The 16,164-nt window shown below is 39.7% G+C and overlaps 1 protein-coding gene across 5 annotated transcripts in view; it reads left to right on the forward strand.

The window, feature by feature from the left end:
* TAFA1 (TAFA chemokine like family member 1) overlaps nt 1-16,164 on the forward strand; it is a 666,172-nt gene that overhangs the window by 325,301 nt on the left and 324,707 nt on the right. The gene's annotated exons all lie outside the window — the stretch shown is intronic.

The raw sequence follows: 16,164 nt of genomic DNA on the forward strand, positions 1-16,164 counted from the left end.
GTATGTGGTAATTACTAGTGTTAAGCAATGCGGTGGCCTAACCAGAAAGGCTTTTCAATTTGTCATTTATTTATTCATTCACTCACTCCTATGTCACACCTGTCAGTTGTTTTCATGTGCTGAAAACGGTACACTGGTGACCAGAATAGGTAGAGTCTCTTGCTCATTTAGTTAACCCTCTGGTGGAAAGGATGCAATCAGATACATGATCATGAATTATAAGAGGTGTTCGGAAAGAAGCAAGCCAAAGTTGAGGTTGGAAATCAACAACGGGGAGAGGGGCATGATAGTTAATTTCAGAGCATTCAGGGAAGGTTTCCAGCAAGCATTGTTTATGAACCTAATAACTGAGGAACAAGGAGTATTTGGAAGACCAGCTCAGGGAAAAGTATTCCTATTGGAGAAGCAGCAGCTGGGTATGCCTTGGTGTAGAAAAAGCTTGGTACGCACGAGGATCTGAAAGACGGCCGGTGGCTGGACCATAAGGAAGATGAGGTAGAATCATTAGATGAGCTTAAAGAAGAAAACAAAAGCTAGGTAGTACTGGGCTTGGTAACCCTTGTGAGAGTTTTAGATTCCATTTAGAATGTAGACAGGAGCTCTAGAAGACCTCGTGTCGTAAGGTTGAGATTTAAGGAGGCGCTTCAAGTTGCCCTATCAAGGATGGCTTGCAGAAAATCACCAGTGTCTCCCCAGGCTTCCTCCTTACTGATCATCGGGGAAATTTCCAAACTTCCCTATCTGGGGCTATTTTGTAGCTGACACACTTTGGGATGTTAGATGTTTTCATTGTCCATGGATCAGGGAGTGGGGGAAGGAGTGCTCAGAAGGCACTCCTTGGTAACTCAGGAGTTACCAGGAAGGAGTGCTCAGAAGGCACTCCACTTACTTGGTAACTAAGAGTAGCTTTTTATAGCAGAACCACTCACGATTGCATTTACTGTTGTTTTGAAACTCACCTCATCATTCATATTTTCGTTAGGTCGTAACTTACTTCCAGAAAAACTATAGTTTCCATCTCCTTATTTTCTTTGCACAAAAACACCACTTCGGGTATTTTTAAAAATTTAAAATTCCAGGACATGTACCAGATCAGCCTATCTCTTTGATTTTTCTCCTCTCTAGGTGGAAAATATTTTTAAGCATCGTACAGTATGATACTACTACATGACCTTCATAATTTAATTTGAGTGCATAAGGATCACAGACTGAATGTGGGAGTCTCATTCGATTTTTTGTTTCACACTATGGTTTTTCTGCTTTTTTGGTTCATCCCTCTTTTCTCCTCATTTTAGTTTGGCATGTGTTTCTAGAGAAATTGAAGTTGTAAAAATTGAATTGAGGGCTTTCTTTTTTTGCACTCCATGTGTTGCTGAATTATTAAATAATAATGTAATAACAGGCACTTATCTAGTACTCTATTCAAGGACTTCTTATTTGCAACTCTGTCCCTGGAGAACACTGAAAATGTTTTCTCTGTAAAGTTTCCAAAGTAACACCAACTAATCTTTCTCTTCTTGCTGTACCCCAACAATGCTGGAGTTTTTTTTTTTCATGCACTAGTTATCAACTAAATGAGTTGGATGATATATATCTGTAAAGTAGAACATCATTTCTCTTGAATTGTGTTTTAAGTCAAGTAAGGCAATCCGGCTTAAATACATACTCTTCACATTTGGGAAGATGGCCTTCTCTATGTCCCTCATCTACCCCACCCATTCATTTATATGTTTATGTGAATGCAATAAATCATCAACCATGGATAACAAATATAGGCAAGTCAGCTAGTGCACATCACATTTTGATACCCGGTTAAGATTTGTTCCTGCCTAGGACGGAGAACATCGAGTGTTTTAATTATCACTCTGAGCCTCACTTTGAGCTACGCAGGTTGTAAGTCGAAATGGCAGAGGAGCCATGTAAGAGATGGCTAGGATACTGAACAAGAACCTATAAGCAAGTTTTCTTTGGCCAATCTGTGTTGTCGCCACACTTGAAATGAGGGGCCCTCATTCCTGCTTGGCCCAAATCAGCAGGAGCTATAGTGTTTTTTTCCCCCTCAAAGAGGAGGCACATGCCCCTGGTTTGCCAGGATCTCTGCATTATTTCTCTTAGCATCTGACATGCTTTAGTTGCTTACAGTCCTTGCTGGATCCCTGTAGCCTTTCAAGTGTGTGATCATTGGATCACTAACATCCCTGGGGCACCTAGGTGTCTCTGTTGGTTGGGTGACTGACTTCAGCTCAGGTCATGATCTCATGTTCCGTGAGTTCGAGCCCTGCGATGGGCTCTGTGATGACAGCTCAGCCTGGAGCCTGCTTAGGATTTTGAATCTCTGTCTCTTTGCCCCTCCTGCTGTTGGCACTCTCTCTCTCTCTCTCTCTCTCAAAAATACATAAACATTAAAAAAAAAAAAGAAAGAATACTAACATCACCTATGTGGTAGGCAGCTTTAAATGACCCCCCAATGATAGCCTGCTCCTAGTTGTTAGGACTTTGTGTGATCCCCTCCCTTTGTGGTGGGCTGGAGCTAGCGATTGTCTTCTGAAACACACACACACACACACACACACAAATTTGACAAAATTGATGGGATCTTCTGAGGTAGGTTATTAAAGGATATGACCTCCATCTTGCTGGCATTTTCTGTCTTGCCTTCTTAGCCTGCTTACTTGCATGAAGCAAGCTGCTGGCGTGATGAGGCACACTGAGTAGGGAAGCAAGAGTGACCTGGGGCCAAGAGCCAGTTAAGAATTAAGGCCCTCAGTCCAACGCCCCATAAGGAACTGAATCCTGCCAGCAACCACACTGGTGAATGTGGAAGCAAATCCTTCACTGGTTGAGTCTTAAGATAAAGCCACAACCCTGGCTGATCCCTTGGTTGTAGCCTGAGAGACCCTGAAACAGAGGACCAGATATGCTATACCCAGATTCCTGACCTCCAGAGACTATGTTGTGTTAAGCTGCTGACATTCAGAGTGATGTGTTAAGCAGCAATAGATAAATAATAGATCCTATTACTTCAGAGAAAAATGGTGCTTTGAGTAACCCCTACAAGAAACTTATCTTGGGGGCACCTGGATGGCTCAGTTGGTTGAGCATGTTGGTTGATTGCAGCTCAGGTCATGATCCGAGGATTGTGGGATTGAGCCCCTTCCAGGCTTCGTGCTGAGCATGAAGTCTGCTTAAGATTCTCTATCTCTCATGGGGCATCTGAGTGGCTCAGTTGGCTAAGTGTCTGACTTTGGCACAGATTGTGATCTCACGGTTCAGGTGTTGGAGCCCCATGTCGGGCTCTGTGCTGTCAGCACAGATCCAGCTTCAGATTCTATGTCTGTCTGTCTCTCTCTTTGCCCTTTGCCCTTCCCCCACTTGTTTTCTATGTGTCTCTCTCTCTGTCAAAAAAGTAATAAACGTTAAAAAGAAAAAAGATTCTCTTTGTCTTTCTCCCTCTCACTCTACTCCTCACCCCTGCTTGCACTTTTTCTCTCTCTCAAAAATAATATTAAAGAAAATCTCCTTGTGATGATAAAAATCAAACCAGTGATTTTTTTTTAATCTCATAACTATAGTTTTAGCATAATGACTGACATTAGAAGTACTCAGTTGCTATGAAATAAAGGTTGCCAATGGTACGTTAACTGTCCCATGAGACCGTTACACAGAAATGTCACTTGTATAATATTACATCAGTATTGTTTGAGTAGATTTTCTCTGAAGCCCCTTCAAAGGTTCTTCCGAATATTCTGATTATCTCGAATATTCTGTATGTCTCGAATTCAAAAAGGTTGAATACTATTGACTATACTAAGTTCTCAGGCTGTCAGACTCCTACAGGAGACTCTATGAAACTCCAGACACATGGATGGGCTCCTCTCAGTAAGCATGGGGTGAAGAGCAGTGGTTACAAACTCCCTCATCTGTAGAGCAGGATGAAATCTAAGTGAAAAAAGAAGCAGGACAGGGCAAAGACCCTGTACTCACTAATCAGAATATGATTCTTTGATAATAAGCTGTATAACGCTTAGTGGGTTACTCAGTGTCACTGTATAACCCGTAGTGGGTTCCTCTTTGTCAGTTAGAAAACAGGATCCTGTGCATTTCTGTATTCAGAAGCTTTGTAAAAGCCTCCAGATGGGACCAGTAATTGTGTTCCGTTTCGAGATAAAAGTTGATAAGACATGGAGTGCAATGCATGGTACCTTTAGCTTCTGAGATTATAATATTTAGGCTTTAAGGGCTACAAACAGTGCAGTAGTATTTTATTCAAAACTATTTTGACGGGTTAACGTACTCAAATACAGACCTGAGAATTCGGAATGATGAATGCTATGTTGTTGCTCCAACTTGTACCCCTGTCATGTCTTAATTCTCCTACTTCTGTATCATACTGAATTTTTCAGATGAACCTGAAACATCCTTTTAAAGGGCTTAATGATACTCACACACACATACTTCACTGTGTGTTGTAATGTAATCTCTTGTAGCCCTTGTACCATTTCTTGGTATAAACCTTGCACTCCTGTGAACCTTACATAAAACATAGTACTTTATGCATTACATACATTTATTAGCAGTGTGGGCCAATTTATTTTCTTACTTGATAATAAATCATGTTTTATAAACATTTTCATTTTACGCATCTGATGGTGATAAATATCACTTAGATTTAGTTGAAAATAAAAATAAATATAATTTGTATCTAGGTTCAAGCAGTTAATAGATAACATGTTAATAATGCAAATCATCAAAATCACATTTCTGTTACCTCTTGTATTAATAAACTCTCCTAAATAATTATCCCATTATAAAATCCTTGCTGTATTCAATACATTTGACCTGAAGGATGTGTATGTAGTTTTATTATCAATCAGTAGCATCACCTTGCTTTTGGTGAAAATGGTAGTCTGAGACAGCTTTCACTCTTCAAAAAGTCCATTGACTAATCTTGCCCAAGTTCACCTTTTAAAGTTTTCCCAGGACCACTCATTGTCCATTAAGCATGCAAAGTAGATCAAAGGTTAATGATGCTTAATTGGGCTTCATTAAGTGATAATATAAGATCTCCAGCTCCTCATTATGTTCCAGGATTGGACAGCAATGTCATAACATCAGGAAATAATGAACTAGAAGACATGCATTATCATGCATTAGAACACTCCAGCAACTTATTATTTCTCAGATACATTGTCTCAAGTGAGGTATAAAGTGAGGTGCATATTAATAGCTTGGTCAAGTTCCCATTTTGAGAATGAACTATAGTTTCGATATAATGAAGACTTTCAGATTGGAACTGTTATGATTCGGGAAGAGTCTATTGGATCCTGTTTATGTTTAGTGACTATTTATTAGCTGCCCTCAGCCACGAGAGACAAGGTTGTTTGATCATTCCACCACTTACGCAGTCCACTTAAAACATAGCTTTTTAATCATGCATCACTTTTGAATGTAAGTACTGGCCATTATTTCATTTCCTTTGTGGTGATTCCAAACCCACTTTGGTAATACAAGGGATTAAGATAGCATATTTGCTACCAAGCACATTTTATGTAGATCGGAGTCAGTTCTCTAGTTTTCATTTTGCTCAGAGAATGGGAATCCATGCATACCGAACAGTCATAACTGTAGTTAACATGTCAGGGAGAATGAATACACAAATGTGTAATATAATTGCGTGTGCTTCAGAGATAACCACAATGAGGGATAATGAGCTAACCCTGGTCTTCTGTAATGCAGAGCTAATATACTCAAAAAGATACTGTCCTTCATCACAGTTTAATGTAATTGCTCCTAATCCGTAACCTGAACAATAAACTCAAACGTCTTATCCAAACACTAACATTAAGCTCCTTGTCTCCAGGATGTCAATGTGGCATTTTACATTTGTGTGCCTCAGAAGGGACCTGGACAGCAAAAAGTACCTCCTGTACCATGTTCTCCTTGAATTTTTCTATGAATTTCTGTGAATAAGGAATCAAATGACTGAGTTGATGCTAACATTTATAACTCAGATGATTGACAGAAGATGGATATGGTGATGAAATAAATCACTTCTACAAGATAACATGACAGCAATCTCAGCCTAAATCCTACACAAAAGCAAATAACAGATTTGATGGCCTTGCAGGGTTGGAGGCTTAGGAAATTATTAGAACTCCTGTTTTGGAAACGCTGTGGCTAGAAGGTATACCAACATATTTTTCACATTTAAGATAAGCTCTGTGCACGCACGTGTGTGTGTGTGAGCGTGTGCATAAAAATCACACCCCAATAAAATAAGCTGAAATGTTACAAATGTATTTGGGGGATGTCTTTGCTTCTGTCTCTAAATGGGTACTATTGATGATCTCGACAAAGCAGGTGTTGAATAAATATCGGGTTTGAGTAAATGAGCAAAGATAAACTACTCACTCGTGTGGAATTGTTCTAGCAAAAGAAAGATAATGGGCCCAAAGGATATTGCCTGTCATACGTACACGCTTAATCTTTCTCAAAGTAATGTATGGACGACTATTTTACTTGTAAAAAATGTTGGTTCCTCAACCTAGTGTGATGTAGCAGATTCTCAAAGGTGGAAGCCCGGGGAAGTGTGTTTTACACCAGCGCCCAGGAAATCATTCTGCAATCTTCATTTGAATAACCAGTGGTGTAAATTCAATTTCCTGTCTGGGATGCTTCTTCCCCCCCGCTCGTCAACTTGATAAATATTTAACTACAATATGTGATAGGAACTTGGCCCCAACACTTTCTCGCATAGCTGCCAGGCTGTTAGGGATCACAGACAACTGAATACACAGCACACATGCACTTAAACTAATCTGTGTTGGAGCAGCAGGAAGGGCACCCCTGAAGACGTAGCATTTGAAGGGCCTTGAAGGCCGTGTAGGAGCCAGCCAAGGGCAGGCAAGGAAGGGAAGATACGGAGATGGGAGACTAGCAAATGGAGACAATCCTATGTGTGGGCCCGGAGTCAATAAAACAGGGTGGATTTGAAACACAGAAAGCGTTAATGGCTGGAAAATGGAATGGAGGACTGTGGCATAGAAGGGGCTGGATGAAGGTGGAAACTACAGGACGGTATAAACTTGTGTTCAGCCGTCTTCAGTACTTTGATACCGCTTTTATGATTTTGTTCCACTTGAGTACGCTTGTACTGTTAATTCCTGAATATGAGGCTCTGCATCTATTCATTTCTTTCCTTAAATGCATTTGTTTTCGGGACGCCTGGGTGGCTCAGATGGTTGAGCATCTGACTTCAGCTCAGGTCATGGTCTCGCGGTTGGTGAGTTCAAGCCCCACGTCCGGCTCCGTGCTGACAGCTCAGAGCCTGGAGCCTGCTTCCGATGCTGTGTCTCCCTCTCTCTCTGCTCCTCCCCTGCTCACACTATGTCTCTCTTTCAAAAATAAGTAAAGATTAAAAATAAATAAATAAATAAATAAATAAATAAATAAATAAAAACAATCAAATGCCTTTGTTTTAAAGAAAGACTTCACACTGCTATCTAACATATTTAGGAGGCCACTTTCTAAATGAACCAAACTGAAACAAAATTAGATTGTTAAATGCGAAGTCAGAATTGCTGCCCTCTGAAGATACTAAGCCTGTTCTTTGTCAAAAAGGGAGGGGAGCCGGTCTTAGGAAGGAGGTAAAGCTAGCCTAGTGCCAGTATGAAACTTTCTTCTTATAAGAAAATTGATAAACCTTCTCATCGTGCAGTCGTGGTTATTTAGTGCCTCAGCCATGTACCGCCCCTTTGGAGTACTATCCACAATCATCTTGAGAGTCTTCTATAATACATTTCCCACTCTTTGGGAATAGTTATTTTAAATCATAAAGATTTTGAATTCTGTCCTAAGAGCAATTAGAAACTGTTGGAGGGCTTTTAAAGAGTTCATGGTATGCTTCCCTAACTTGTCCACCAAGTATCCAGAAAAGCCCGAAGCCAAAGCTGCAAGTTGAAAATGCCTTTGAGTTCTCGTGTTCTGTTTTCAATATTCAAGTGTGATTTTGCGCTCTCCGGCATAATGCAGCCGCCTCTCATTATAATAATAGACCGTTGGGGTAAAGCCTCTTTGACTAGGATGTGAGTGCAGATCCTAAGCTTTTGTTTACTTTCTTTCACTGTCCTAGCCCTCATCCCTGCCATAGGGACGGGCACATAGTAGTGCACCATAAATGTATGTTAGTAAGTGGACAAATTCCTGGTGTTTGTAGTGTGGCATCTAGTGGCCTCCAACACATGCATTTTTACAGTTAAAAATCATACACTTAATGCATTTATTTCTTTCTCTTACTGAAGGAAAATATGCTTTTGAATTGGCAATTGATTGATATTTCCATGTTTCAGATATGCTTCTAAGAAGTCTGGTGGCATCAGTTACTAAGAGAGCAGAGTTCTGCATTCTCATTACTCCATTTAACCAATGCAATTCAGGTTGGATATTTTACGTGTTGTACTCTGAGTCAGATCTCCATTGCTGAGAAGAATCCTTGTCTTGTCCCCACTTGGAGCTAGGAAGGATTGTTGGTTCCTCTGTTGGGGACTCTACCCTTCTATTAACCCTTCTTCATGCAGACACTTAATCTGCCTGGGCTCTTTCCTTCCCTCTCCCCTCCGCCCCCTTCCCCTTCTCCCTCTCTTTCCCCTTCCCTTTTTCCCTACTTCTCTCCTTGTCTTTCCTGCTGTCTCCAGTTCATTAATTCATTTATCAAATGTAGTGTGTGGCAGAGTTTTTACTAAGTGCTCAGGATGTACTGAATTGCATTAAGCTGCTGGGAAAGCTCAAACTTTGGGGAATGGCCTGCTAATTTCCCATCTTGCTAGGAATTGGCCCCTTAAAATGACCAGTATATCTAGGCCATAAAATACACTCCTAAAAAGGATCTTTCTTTCCTCTGTGGGTAATGAACAGATTTTTGAAAACATGTGGAACTTGTTCAGACAATGACTCAGGCCAGTTTTCCTAGATACCCATCCCATCATTAGGTTATCACTCTGTTTCAGGCCAAACTTTTATGGAAATTAGGAATATCTGTGCAATAATGAAGCCCTGAGTTGCATGCTCAATTCATCTCGCTTATCATTTTTGAGTGTGGATAAAAAATAAAACAGGAGCATTGCTTCTTTGTCTACTTTCCCAAATAATTTGAAATCCTTTTCTGTGTATAATAAGCAGCTCTTCCAAGTATCTTTAAAATTTTTATTTGTAGAAGTATCACAAAGAAGTGTGCAAATTATCCATGTAGAGCTTGATGTATCATTACCAAATGAACACGTTAGAGCCTTAAGTAGAACATTATCAGTGACTCAGGAGCCTTTCTCGTGCCCCTCCTATTTACCTCTATTTCCGACTGAAGGTACGATTCTCACTTACAACCCTACAGACTGGTTTTGTCCATTTGTGAACTTCTGGTGATGGACTGCTACTCTGTGGTCCTATTTGTGCCGTAGTATGTTTGTGAAATTAACTATGTTAAGTGGTATAGTTCATCACTGCAGGGTAGAATTGCAGGACCATTTTTATAAATCCTCTGTAGCAGTGAATTTCAGTGTGGAGCCATTATAAGTAATGATGCCACGAACTTTTTGTGTTCTGGAAGCACATATTGCCATTGGGTACATACTTAGGTGTGGGATTTGGGGGTCATTCTATGCAAAGCATTTGTTTAGCTTTAGTAGAAAATACCAGTTTTTTAACATGTTAGACACATTTATATTTATGCCAGGAGCAGCATATAATCCTTTGGGCCGGGCATTCTTGCCAGCATTTCATTCTGGGTTCTGCCAGTCTTTTTTTTTTTTTTTTTGCCATTTTGGTGAGTGGTGCGGTGGCGTTTTGCCTTTAATTGCATTTCATTAATTCCTAATGAAGTTGAACTCTTGTTCATGAGTTATTGGCCTTTGGGATATTCTGTTTTGTGAGCTTGCTGTTTTCTGTTCACATTTCTTGCCCATTTTCTACCGTACTGTCCAGCTCCGTCTTCTTGATTGAGAGCAGTCATTTTATATTCTGCATATAAGACTTTTCTCATCGGTGTTGCATAGTCTATTCTGTAGATTGCTTTCTTACAAGTGTTTGCTTGCCTGGTTTTAAACTTAACAGAAAATTTTACCTTTACCACAGTCAAGTCTACTTTTTTGCTTGTTGAAAAATGCTCAGTAACAACCTACAAAATTCCATGCTGCCCAATTTTCCTGAACATTGGTAAGAGCAAGTTTGCAATGTGGTTTCCCCTATCAGTGCTCAGTTAATTATTTTAAATAGTCATTTGGCTTTAAGGCGTAATTTTTAATGGATTGGAATTGCTCTAAATATTTTTCTATAAGGCCATTGGAAACTAGTATCTGTTATATCTGTGTTAATGTTTACAGAAGCAACACTGGCTCTTTCAGTGAAGTCTTTGTGTTTCCATGAAGTATTAAGTGCTTTAGAGAGAAAGGACAGTAGCTTTTCTTAACTCTTAATTCCATTCTTCTTGGCACTGAGGATAGAACCACGGATGAGTAAGGAAAGATGACATTTTGACACTGACCACCATTTTAAATGATGCTTGTTTCGGTTAATTTTTATTAATCAGTGCAATTTTGATGAAGTCTATTCTTTGTGGCCTGCCATTTCTATTTCCTTAGTAGAGGAGGGACCAGGTGTGTGCCATGGAATAAGGAGGGCTTATGACCATGTTCAAGTCTTTCTAGATCGAGGCTGTGGTCATCAATTTTGGGCAGTCAGACTCTCAAGTTGGATCACCATGAGTGATTATATTCTCAGGGGCTTGTTTGCACCAGTTGAAACCCATGGAGCATGACCTAAACTCTTGGAATGTAAAATTGTGGAATGCAAGTTGTCTGAAGGTGGGATTTGAATACATCATTGTATTCAAATGGCTAGGCACACGGTAGGTGCTCAGTAAAAGATGCTTCAGTGAAAGAAGAAATTCAGTGAAAGAAGAATTATGTACTAGAAAGTAACTAGCACTGTGTGTCTCATCCTTGGCTCTTTTAATTTAGCATTCTCACCCATATGCTATTTTTGGCGGGGTGGGGGTAAGAAATCTAGCCCCAGAAAGTAAATTTGTTTCAAATGTTGCTTCACAATGACCTTTAATATCATCACCCCTGCACCTGTTCTTGTTAACTCTATTTCATACATTCTGGGCTTTATACTCCCAGTTTAAATATCAACTCTGGGTTGGCAACCCATTTCAGTTAGCCTTTTGTATATTTAAATATGGCTGCCCCCTCACAGCCTTGCCCCAAACTCTGATCCCAAGGCCTCATTGAGAGCTTCTCACTTCTAGCACTCACCCTTTAGAAGTTCACAAATTAAGCCAACAAAAGGTGCTCTATTAAGAGAAAGAAAACAAAGTTATAGAAGCTATGTTTTATATTCAGATAAAAAGAGCCTCAATGATGTCTTGTCCCCTTAATTATTATGTAGCTGTTCCCTTCATTCAAATTGTTTGATCTCTCTAAGCCTCAGTTGCTTCATATCTAAAATGAGAGCAGTAATGAGACCTCCCTTGTAGAGAAGCTTTGAATATGAAATGAGACACTGTAGGACAAGGGCCTGGCACAAAGGGAGTTGCCCTAGCTCTTGTTCATGTCAATTCTGTAATTCTTACTGGCATCATTGGTGTTCTTGGTCATCTGCTGTGGGAGTTTCTCCTGGCATGTGAGTGGACTTTGGAGACCCATGTACAGAAGAGAAGATTGCTCGGTGAGAAAGAATTAGAACAAAGGAAGCTGGTGAAGTTCATAGATGTTTATATCAGGGTCCAGGGACTGGATGAATTCTTCCTCCACTTGAAGGACATTCTGTCAAAAGAACTGCTATTATGTGGAATCAGCCTGCTCTCTCCTTTGAACGGTGTCAGAGAGATACTAACAAATTCTAATGTTTGTCATTTTTTTCCCCTTTATTATTCATTGTCGGTCACCAAAAGCTTCTTTTATGGCTACATTGTACTGAAGTGAAAGAAATGATTAATTAGATCATAGCTTATCTGAGATTCACTACATTACAGCTTGGCAGTCTTTCTGATAGGGGGAGGCTGGCCTTCCTTTGGATAAGCTTTCGGTGATACCCACACGTCATTAGGAAAGACATTTGCAAATATTTCCTGAAGATTCTGCCACTCAGGCATCTCCACTTGATATTAGGAGGTTTTTTTTTTTTTCCTGAAGACAAAATAGTGAGGTGGGAAAAGCATGCGCTTAAAGTCTGTCACCCTAAGTGAGTTGGAAGGGGTTAGTGAGAACAGAATAGGAAATTCACCACAGGAGCTGTGAATAGATATTTTTGATGTATCTTTTTGAACCAGAGAAATATAAACTTTTTATTTATTCCTAATATAATATGTATCTGGGGCTTCCTCAAACAAGGTAGTATGAACTTTGAGAGACCAGAGTTCAAATACAATAAATAGAGTGTCTGTCCCAAGGCACAATTTTAACAAACACCTCTCACTTCATATTGACATCCTAGTACTTGTAGGTGTTGCCCCCATATTGCAATCCTCATGTTTTTGAGGTCTTAAATGCTCATCTGCATAGCAGGTTGAATTCAGAAATTTGGATTCAGCCAGTCTGAGATGTGAACTTCAAATATGCCCTAGAGGAAATCGCACATAAGTGGTCTTGACACTACATTTAGAGAAAAGGCTAGTGAATGTTTTATGATTAATATATAGCATGTCTATCTTGTTTGTTTTGTTTTGTTCTGTTGTTGTGTTAAACTCAGTGGCAAACACAGTACAACACTTTTAATCCATATGATGTACTTTCTCGTTTAATGTCCTTCCTACGGAATCGCCAACAACTCGACAAAGAGCTGAGTACATAGTCAAGGTAGCATGTGTCATTAATTTAGACCTTAAAAGCATTTCCCCAAGACACCTAGGACTGTCATCATGGAAGTATTTATTAATCCTGTTCAAGCAGTGAAAAACCATGGTTATTGTCAAAAGAGAGTGAATTACATTCATGAGTAAATTGAAGTTGAAACTTGTGGCTTCACTAAAGATGCAAAGCTGAAATTGTACCCAGTTATTCTTGTCTTTGCGTGTTTGTTCATTTGGCTTTGGTGTTGTTACTTGTAGAACTGACAGAGCAAAAGTATTCGAGGGAATGCTATAGTTAGGTCAAGTTCCATATTAGTAAGTTGGACTTGATTCATCAGCTCAGCCTAATTCTGTAGTTGCCACAGGTTTTTTTTTTAATTAAATTTTTTTTTTTTTATTACAGCGAAGGCCATAGAATGAAAGCCTACCAAAGCCTACTTGGCTTAAGGTCCCAACATGACAGGTAAACTTGAGGCCGTGCAGCTTTGAGGCAAATACTCATAGGTCCCTAAGCCAGATGATAATGGGCAATTGGTTTTCACCATGGGCAATTTAGGGGTCCTGATTGATGTAGTCATTATCTAGGACCTGACCTGATGGTATTGGAATAATCTCCTTAGTCATAGTGAATGAATTACCTGCTTCCTCCTGATTCAACCATTAGGTGAATTCTCAGTGCAGGGCTTCCTTCCATGTTTTAGGTTTCTCTCCTTTGCTTTGGTCTCCCTTTTGTTCCCAGAGCCTTGCATAAATGTGTCATTAGCTTTAATTCTTAAGTATTTGTCTTCTGAGCTATGAGAATTGTGTCGCTCTAGTCCGACAACTTTTGAGTGACTACTCTGTGCCCTATGCGGGGGCTATAAGGGAATAAGCAACACAGCTTCTATTCTCATGGAGATCACTACAAGTAAAAGTAGACAAACACCTTTTAGTTACAAGATGAGTAAGTTCTCATGATCTAATATACAGCACAATGCCTATCGTTAATAACACCATATTGTATACTTGAAATGTTCTGAGAGTATATCTAAAGCATTCTTCTCAAAAGAAAGAACAAAGTAACTTTGTGAGGTGATGGATGTGTTAAAGAACTTGATTGTGGGAATCATTTTACAGTGTCCACATATATCACATCATCGCTTTGTGCCCTTCAAATACATTGCAGTTTTATTGATCAGTTATACTCTGATAAAGCTGGAAAAAAGTAAACAAATGTGACTAAAATTATAATGAATATTTTAGTAGGAAAGTAAAGGAGACTCTGAAAGTGTATAGTCCTGGGCTTTATCTCATCTAAAGAAGTAAAAGGTGTGGTCCTGAAGGGCATGATGGATCATGTGAGACCTGAAGCTTGACAAAGAAGTTAACTCAGGGATGGTGGGGCCTATGGTATAGTTGAGCAGAGGGAATAGAGTATAGAAATGTGCCCAGAGAGGTCCAGGATGACTGAAAATCAAACAGGACAAAATACAGTAGAGAATATGAGCCTAGATGGTAGGTGGGGGTATACCATTCAGGGCTTCTTAAGCCTCATTAGAGATGCTGAGCTTTACGCCAGGGGGGAATGAGAAGCCAAGGAAGTGTTGTAAGTATGAGGAATCAGCCACAAGACCTATGTCTTACTCCTGAGTAAAAGATAAATGTTAGTGTATGTCAGGATAAGAGAGGATCTGGAGAAGTCTTCATTCTACATATCATGCTATTTTTTTAAGAGATTTTTTAATGTTTGTTTATTTTGGGGAGAGAGTCAGAGCATGAGTGGGGGAGGGGCAGAGAGAGAGGTACACAAAGAAACTGAAGCAGGCTCCAGGCTCTGAGCTGTCAGCACAGAGCCTGATGTGGGGCTTGAACTCACGAACAGTGAGCTCATGACCTGAGCTTAATGGACTCAGCTTAATGGACTCAGCTTTTTATTTTTTTTTAATTTTTTTTTCAACGGTTTTTATTTATTTTTGGGGCAGAGAGAGACAGAGCATGAACGGGGGAGGGGCAGAGAGAGAGGGAGACACAGAATCGGAAACAGGCTCCAGGCTCTGAGCCATCAGCCCAGAGCCTGACGCGGGGCTCGAACTCACGGAGCGCGAGATCGTGACCTGGCTGAAGTCGGACGCTTAACCGACTGCGCCACCCAGGCGCCCATAGACTCAGCTTAATGAGTTTAATGGACTTAATGGACTGAGCCACCCGGGCTCAGTGATGTATCATGCTTAACTTTTATGTATCATGCTTAACTACAGTCCTAGAGGGGTAGGATCTGGTAAGAGAGAGATACCTTATTTTTATTTTAGGTACTTCCCTATTATTCAAACATAAGTTATTTTTGTATTAAAAGTTTTTTTTTAGTTTCGATAGCATTGATTTCTGCTCTAATCTTTATTATTTCCTGTCTTCTGCTGGTTTGAGGTTTTATTTGCTGTTCTTTTTCTAGCTCTTTAAGGTGTAAGGTTAGTGTGTGTATCTGAGACTTTTCTTCCTTCTTTAGGAAGAACTGGATTGCTATATACTTTCCTCTTATGACCGCCTATCCTGCATCCCAGAGGTTTGGGGTTGTGGTGTTAGCATTTTCATTGGCTTCCATGAACTTTTTAATTTCCTCTTTAACTTCTTGGTTAGGCCATTCATTCTTTAGTAGGATGTTCTTTAGTCTCCAAGTATTTGTTAGGTTTCCAAATTGTTTCTTGTGGTTGATTTTGAGTTTCATAGCATTGTGGTCTGAAAATGTGCATGGTATGATCTCAATCTTTTTGTACTTGTTGAGGAACAGAGGGTTACTGGAGGTGTTGTGGGAGGGGGGGTGGGCTAAATGGGTAAGGGGCATTAAGGAATATACTCCTGAAATTATTGTTGCACTATACGCTAAATAATTTGGATGTAAATTTAAAAAACTTAAAAAAATTAACAAGGGAAAAAAAGGTTTTTTTAAAGATGCCAAGTTAAAGAAATAGCAAAACATTATGTCCTACCTTAAGTATTTTACTAAAAATGTCAATAAAGGGAACAGCAAGTTAAATAGTATTCTAGAAAGAAAAGTTGACCAGAACATTTACCATTGAAACTTAACCAAACATCAAGAAAACAAAAAGCCAGACTATGTCTTCTTCCGATGAGCCTTCTTCCCTCAGCATGAATTGATACTCAACAGTTGCTTGCATTGTCAAGGACAGGGACTTAGGCAGAGTTTTATTTGTTGAGTCTGCTGCATTCTTGAGAGTGTGGCTTTCATTATCATTTGGAAGCCAACATTTTTCCCCAGGCAAAAACATCTCTGAAATGATTATGTGAGTCAATAGGAAAATATGATTTTCCTTACACAAATTCTGTTT

Source organism: Felis catus, chromosome A2 (assembly GCF_018350175.1).
Source record: "Felis catus isolate Fca126 chromosome A2, F.catus_Fca126_mat1.0, whole genome shotgun sequence".
NCBI classification, from domain to species: Eukaryota; Metazoa; Chordata; class Mammalia; order Carnivora; family Felidae; genus Felis; species Felis catus.